We start from the raw sequence: 6668 nt of genomic DNA, 5'->3' as shown, positions 1-6668 counted from the left end.
CCCTAGTCAAGTTGAAAGAAAATTGGGTGATTCTATTATTTGGGCAAAGATGCTAAAAATTAGGGATGAAGCTGAATTGCTTTTCTTTTGGGAAGTGGGGAAGGGTAAAGTTAATTTCTGGCTGGACAATTGGCTTCTGGATGGGAATATGAGTTTTGATTCTGGACCCTCATACATGCCTGATGTTTCTACTCAGGTGGCTAACTTTTGGGTGAATAGGGGGTGGAATCTTGAGGCTCCTCATGCTATTTGTGAACCCTCTCAACACTCTAGAATTAAGCAAATTTCTATTGAACCCTCAAAAAGGGATAGATTGGTGGTAAAAAAGGGACATTCACAGACTATATCTGCCTTCATTGGTGAGTTTTGTTTCCCACAACAAGAGGTGGGATGGGGCACAAGAGTATAGAGCAAATTTCTATCTCCATCTATGTCTTTTTTCTGCTAGAGACTCTTCCACAAACTTCTCCCCACTTATGATATTCTAAAATTGAAGGGCCTTAGGGGGCCATCTTGGTGTGCTTTATGTAAACAAGAAGAAGAATCTGTAAATCACATATTCTTCAAATGTTTGGATGGCTAGGAACAAAATGAAGTTTGAAGAGGCTAAGGTTTGGGTGAAGAATGTTGATAATCAGTGTATTGCTTATGTACAAAATCTTATTAAGTTTAAGAATTTCCCTCAAATTTTCTCTCAGGATATTCAGAACAACTGCAACCCTATTAAGCCTATACTGGTGAAGTGGTTTTCTCCACAGCAAGGATGGGTCAAGGTTAATATTGATGGCAGTTTTCTTCATCCCCATGCTGGTATGGGTGGTGTCTTTAGGGATTATAAAGGTGTTTGTCTGCTCTACTTCCTATCTCATACCTTTGCCAAAGAAGGATTAGAAGCTGAAACTTTGGCTTTATATTGTGCCCTCCTCCTTGCCAATAGACTTGGTATTCATCACCTATGTGTGGAATCAGATTCTAGTACATTAGTGAATATTATGAATGGAGCAACTGAGAGACCTTGGCACCTGATATACTTAATCAAGGAAATTCAGCATATGAGGGATGGTTTTCAGCTTTTTGTCTCCCATATCCATAGAGAAGGTAATAGGCCTGCAAATTGGCTCTCTCTAATGGGACTCCATAGTGATCATCCTCTTATTAGCAAATCCTTTAATCCTTCCTTGCAATTACTTTTGGAAGGGGATATGTTACCCCTACCTTTTGTTTGAACTAAGTTTCCATAGGTTTTTTGAAGGGCTCACCTTTTGTTTGAACTAAGTTTCCATAGGTTTTTTGAAAGGCTCACCTTGCTTCTTATTAAGGGTTCCCTTGGTTTCTTTGTATCTTTTTTTGGTTTTTCTTTCCTTTAATATAGTTGGAGCAGTGCTCTGCAAAGAACACTATAAACTTAGTGTGGTGTTAACAAAGACCATAAAACACATATCACCTAAAGAATTATACGGAAACAATCTCACCATAAACAAAATTTATTTAATTTTCCTAGAAAGTACCGTGCACTCTACTCTATCAGTAAAAAATAAAAAAAAAAATAAAAAAAAAATTATTTGTTGGATTCAGCTGTACATCAATGATGACTCTAACCAAAATTTTAAATATACACAGCAAAACCCAGCAACCCAGAAAATTTAACCAGAGATGGCCCTCATCGCTCCAGATTTGCATCCATTTTAAATACACTGTACATAAATCTGAAGAATTTCTCACATGAAATCCAAGAATTCCTCGCGAGCACGTTTAATTATGCGTATTCAAGACTTCAGGGCCAGCTCCTCTCTCTGTCACTTTGGAAATCCTCTGAAATACTCATATCAAGTTTTCAATACTGTTCTATCGTGTTGCCAGATTGTAGTAATCCCATGGCTTCCGGATCAATGGCTGCATCAATCCCATGAGCGTACTCGGACGTGGATGGCGGAAAATGTTCGACGGAGTTCATGGTGACTGATCCCGAGATAAGTGACTGATCCCGAGACAGAAGAAGGTGAAGGTTCGAGGTTTCCGTTGGCTCTTTTCTTTGGTCTCTTTGGTTTGGATGGCTTCTCATCCAGAACCATTGGGCTAGCTTCATCTGCCTCCGTAGGTGATTCTGCAGGAGTGGAAGTCTTTGGTTTTGATGGCTTCTCATCCAGAACCATTGGGCTAGCTTCATCTGCCTCCATAGGTGATTCTGCAGGAGTGGAAGACTCCTGAGAAATCCATGATCTTGCAGAGTTTTGTTTGTCAGAACCTGATTTCCTCTGTTGTACATAAAAGGGGTTTAGAAAACAGAGAAATCAACCAAAGAGAACGAAACCGAGGAAGGAAAATACCTTTTTGTTGCTGGATTTTTTACTTTGCTTCTCAGCAGGTTCATCATCTGCACCTCGCAATTCAGCATTTTCAAGATCTTCCAATGATACCAATCCATCAGCATCGACTAGGATTTCCTTGTTTCCTCGTTTCTTTTTCTGTCGATCCTTAACCTGTAGTGGTATTTCTCTGAGTTTCTGCTCCAACTGGGAATCATCTAGCAACAAGGAAACAACATCTTCAGTCCTCAATTGATCACCTTGAACTTGCCCGCCCGTCATGACCAACTGCTGTACTGTATTTTTCTGGCTTGCTCTTTGCAAAATCTTTTCTTCAACGGTCTCTTTGCAAATCAACCGGCACAGTCACCTCCTTAGTTTGACCTAAACGATGAGCCCTATCCATGGCTTGTAGATCTAGAGTCGGGTTCCAATCACTTTCATAAAAAATGACAGTATCAGCTGCGGTTAAATTTATTCCCAGCCCACCAGCTCTTGTACTCAGCAAGAAGACAAAAATGTCATTCCTGCGTTGGAAGTCTCTGACCATGTCACGACGGTCCATAATAGTGGATGATCCATCGAGTCTAAAACACTTATATTTTCTGTAATTCATATAACCCTCTATAATCCTCTAGAATATTCAACATTCTTGTCATTTGAGCAAATAGAAGCACACGATGATTTTCAGCACGAAGGCGTTTCAGTAAAACGTCCAATGTTTGAAGTTTACCAGAATCCGTAAGCATTTTAGCAGGGTCGAAGCTTTGGATGGGTGGACTAGAACCAAAGATCCTGTGTGATAGCTCAAGAACTGGCTTGAAACAAACTTCTTTCGTATCAATCTCTTCTATCAAGTGATGAGGATTGACGGGTTGCATTTATCTGTGAAGAGAACAAATAAAACGACAATAAGATATACAAAAAAAAAGGTGAAAATACATTTCTATAATTTTTAATATGTTACACTCTTCAGGAAAAAGAATAGTTTTCGTTCATTTCAAAGCATACCAAAGGAGCCCGTGCTCGAGGTATAAATGCATAGGACGAACGCAAGAGCCTGATGTTCGATATTAGCCTTTCATGATGAGAAACAACTAGAGGTTCAAATGGAGCTTCTTCGGGACCTGTCGCGAATCTTCTCTCGAGCAATCTAGCCTCAGATTTAGTTGGCGATAACAGCAACCGTGTAACAGCTCTTACTTTTCCTTTCTCCAATTTATTATATTCGAGGTCATTGCCCTCCAAATCCATAAAAATGTCCAATATTTCATCAACAAACGTTGTATCCCATCTTACTATGGAAAAAAATAACATCTCAAGTAAAGAACACCTTGCGAGAAACGAGATCATGGATGGAGATAGATTTATTAAACGAGTAAAATTGAAGGTTCCAGAAATTGTGTAAGGCGTACAATTTGAAAATATTGATTGATGAATAAACAAAAACGAGTATTTACATACATACTACCCAGTCTATACTTCGATTTTTACATGTATACCATCCAGATCTTTCATATCACATAAAAATACCACTATTTTAACTTTGAAAAGCATAAGGTGGTCAGCATGCAAAATATGAAGTTCAAGTGTGGCATAAGTAAAAACAGAAGAATTTTGCAGTATGTATGTAAATCTTCCAAAAAAAACAAAAAGAATGCAAGTAAGATGTAATACCCCTTCGAAAACCATTCATTAAATTGCTCGTGACTATCGAACAGAGTTGGCATGATGAAATGAAGAAGGGCCCATAACTCTGCCATGTTATTTTGTATGGGGGTTCCAGTCAAAAGCAAGCGATTTCTACAGTTGAAGCTCAGCAATGTCTTCCAACGTATGCTATTTGAACTTTATAAAATTGGTGGTTCATGATCAAGCTGAAAATCTTGGAATCAAAGATTGATTCTCACAATTGTGAAGAGTACTAAAAAAATGTGCCATATAAACTTCTACAGAAAATAGATTTTCACATATAATTAACATTCACTAAAACAAACACATCTACACCCAGTCAAATTCATATTATATTTCTTCAGTATTATCGATATTGCTAAATGGATAGTATATCTTATTTGTAATTCAAATCATAGCCATCCTGCACATGATGTTTCTAAAGGCAAAAGAAAAATGATTACTGTGGTGCGAGTGCAAAGTAATTCATGCTCATGAGACTCAAAACTTAACTAAAGCGTGGCTAATTTTGGTATATTCCACAAGACTTATAAATACACTAACTTCATAGGATCACAAGTACTTTGAAAAGATAATACCAATAAGTTTAACAAAGAGTTTGCAAACGCTTAAAAAAGAATCAAGTAATTTAAAAAAATAAAAAGAGTTCACCTGCTCTTTATCTATTCTCTTCCACAATATCAGCATGTCTCTAGCTAGCTTCCTTGTCCGAATTGCAGCAGTTCTCATCAGCTTTAGAGACCTGCTAACTTTCACTTTTACCTGATAAAAATAGCATTGTTAGAGGCAAAAAATAGAGAGAGGCTACCCAATAGATAAGGAGGAGAGAAGACTGAGACAAAGCAAAAAATTAACTATTGCAACTAAAAAAAGGGAAATTTACATACATAGGACAAAATTCTTATAAATTCAAACACCTACAGTTTGATATCACTTTGGTGTCATAAAACTATACATGAAATGGTGTACTTCACTTCTAAAAAGTTAATAATGGTGGTATTTTTTATGTGATGCTAGAGTTTTAAGCGTCATAAATGTAAATATGAAAGTTTAGGCTTTAAATGAGTAAATACATAAGAATTGTGCGGTACGTATGTAAATGCCCCTTAAAAAATGACCTTTAGAAAAGAAAATCAAACCTAAGCAAGATACCTCTTTTTGGCAGTTTTCTGAGCAGCGCTTGGCATCAGCTATTTGCTTACGAAACAAGTTTGTTAATGTCTTGTGATGTTTAGGAATATCTCGTCTTGCAATAGTAACCCAAACTTTCCCAATCTTATCCATCTCCTCTCTTTCAATCACAGATGGATCTTTTTTCACTATTTGCATTTTAGGCAAACTGCGCTCAACAATCTGAAAAAAGTAAGAAAAAGATATCACACTTCGCAATTATTAGGACAGAAAATGAACCCTGATAAAGTGGCAACAACTCACCTCATATGAGTCTCCTCTTTCCAATACTTTCACATAATAAAGTTGCAAGGTTCCAGACTCTGACATAATTAGCCTTCGAATCCTACCAGCTGCACCTTCAGGAATTGAGTAAGGATCCAAACTAACATCAACTTTGAGAGTGAAATCTTGATTAGAGTTATTTGATGAAAGAGCCTTCAATCTGGCTTGGAGTGATTCATATTGGGGTTGAGTTTCACTCAAACATCCTCGATTTTGACCATCTTGTCTCCTATTGGAAGCAATCATAGCTGCTAGAGATCTTAAATCCAGATTATCTTTAAGGAAATTCTCTTCTATCTTGATTTCTGAATAACTTGCCAGCTTAAACAAAGTCAAAAGCTTATCATAAGTTGGAGGGATACGATATGTAATTCCCTCCCCAATATCCAAATAAGAAGAATCCAATGAGGAAGGAAACCTATGGCTTCCTCCATATTCTGATTCAAAATCACCTTCATACCATTCAGGTGACATATCCATCTCATGAAATGTCTTTTCCTCCTTCACAGAAACTAAAGATTCATTGCCCAACTTCCCACCTTTCAAGCCATGATTCCTTTTAGAAATAGGAACAACCATTCTTGCAGTGCCGGAAGCTAATGAAGAATTATGAAGCTTCACTCTCCTGTACTTCTGCACATGTTCACCAAGCATTGATCGGTAATGCTCATCAGAGATTCCAGTTCCATATTCATCACCATCTTCTTCATTGTCTTCAGCTTCTTTCCTTATGAAAGAGTTCAAACCACCATCAGAATCAAACATCGTCATGTTCAGCCTCCTAGTTAGATCCGAAGACCTGTCGATTACAACACCATTTGAGCGATCCAACAAGGTTCCTCGTCCTTCGCTATCCTCGCTCTCATCCTGACCACCGTTGGGAGTTAATAGTTCGTCAAAGACTCAGCTCCATGATCGGCCTCGACTTCAATTCAGATGTACAGAACCGGAGGAGACGTAAGAGGAACAAGAACAACGCAAATTATAGGGAAGTCCTAATCCTAGGTCGGCGTCTAACGAGTGAAACGAGGGAGAGGAATTAGAGTAGCACGAAAGGGATGTCACGTGACATAAGCACGTGTGACCAGGCCAATGGAGGTATAGAGGAAACGAGAGGAAGCTAGGGATGCAAATTGGCATATATACATATATATGTATATGTACATATATATACATATATATGTATATGTACATATACATATGTATATATATATA

General features: G+C 37.8%; 1 pseudogene; it reads right to left on the bottom strand.

The window, feature by feature from the left end:
- Positions 1-1898: 1898 nt before the first annotated feature.
- On the bottom strand, positions 1899-6224 carry LOC110038380 (annotated as a pseudogene).
- Positions 6225-6668: the final 444 nt, after the last annotated feature.

The sequence above is a fragment of the Phalaenopsis equestris genome, unplaced genomic scaffold, assembly GCF_001263595.1.
Source record: "Phalaenopsis equestris unplaced genomic scaffold, ASM126359v1 Scaffold232737, whole genome shotgun sequence".
In the NCBI taxonomy this organism is placed as follows: Eukaryota; Viridiplantae; Streptophyta; class Magnoliopsida; order Asparagales; family Orchidaceae; genus Phalaenopsis; species Phalaenopsis equestris.
This window is presented reverse-complemented; position numbering and strand designations above follow the sequence as displayed.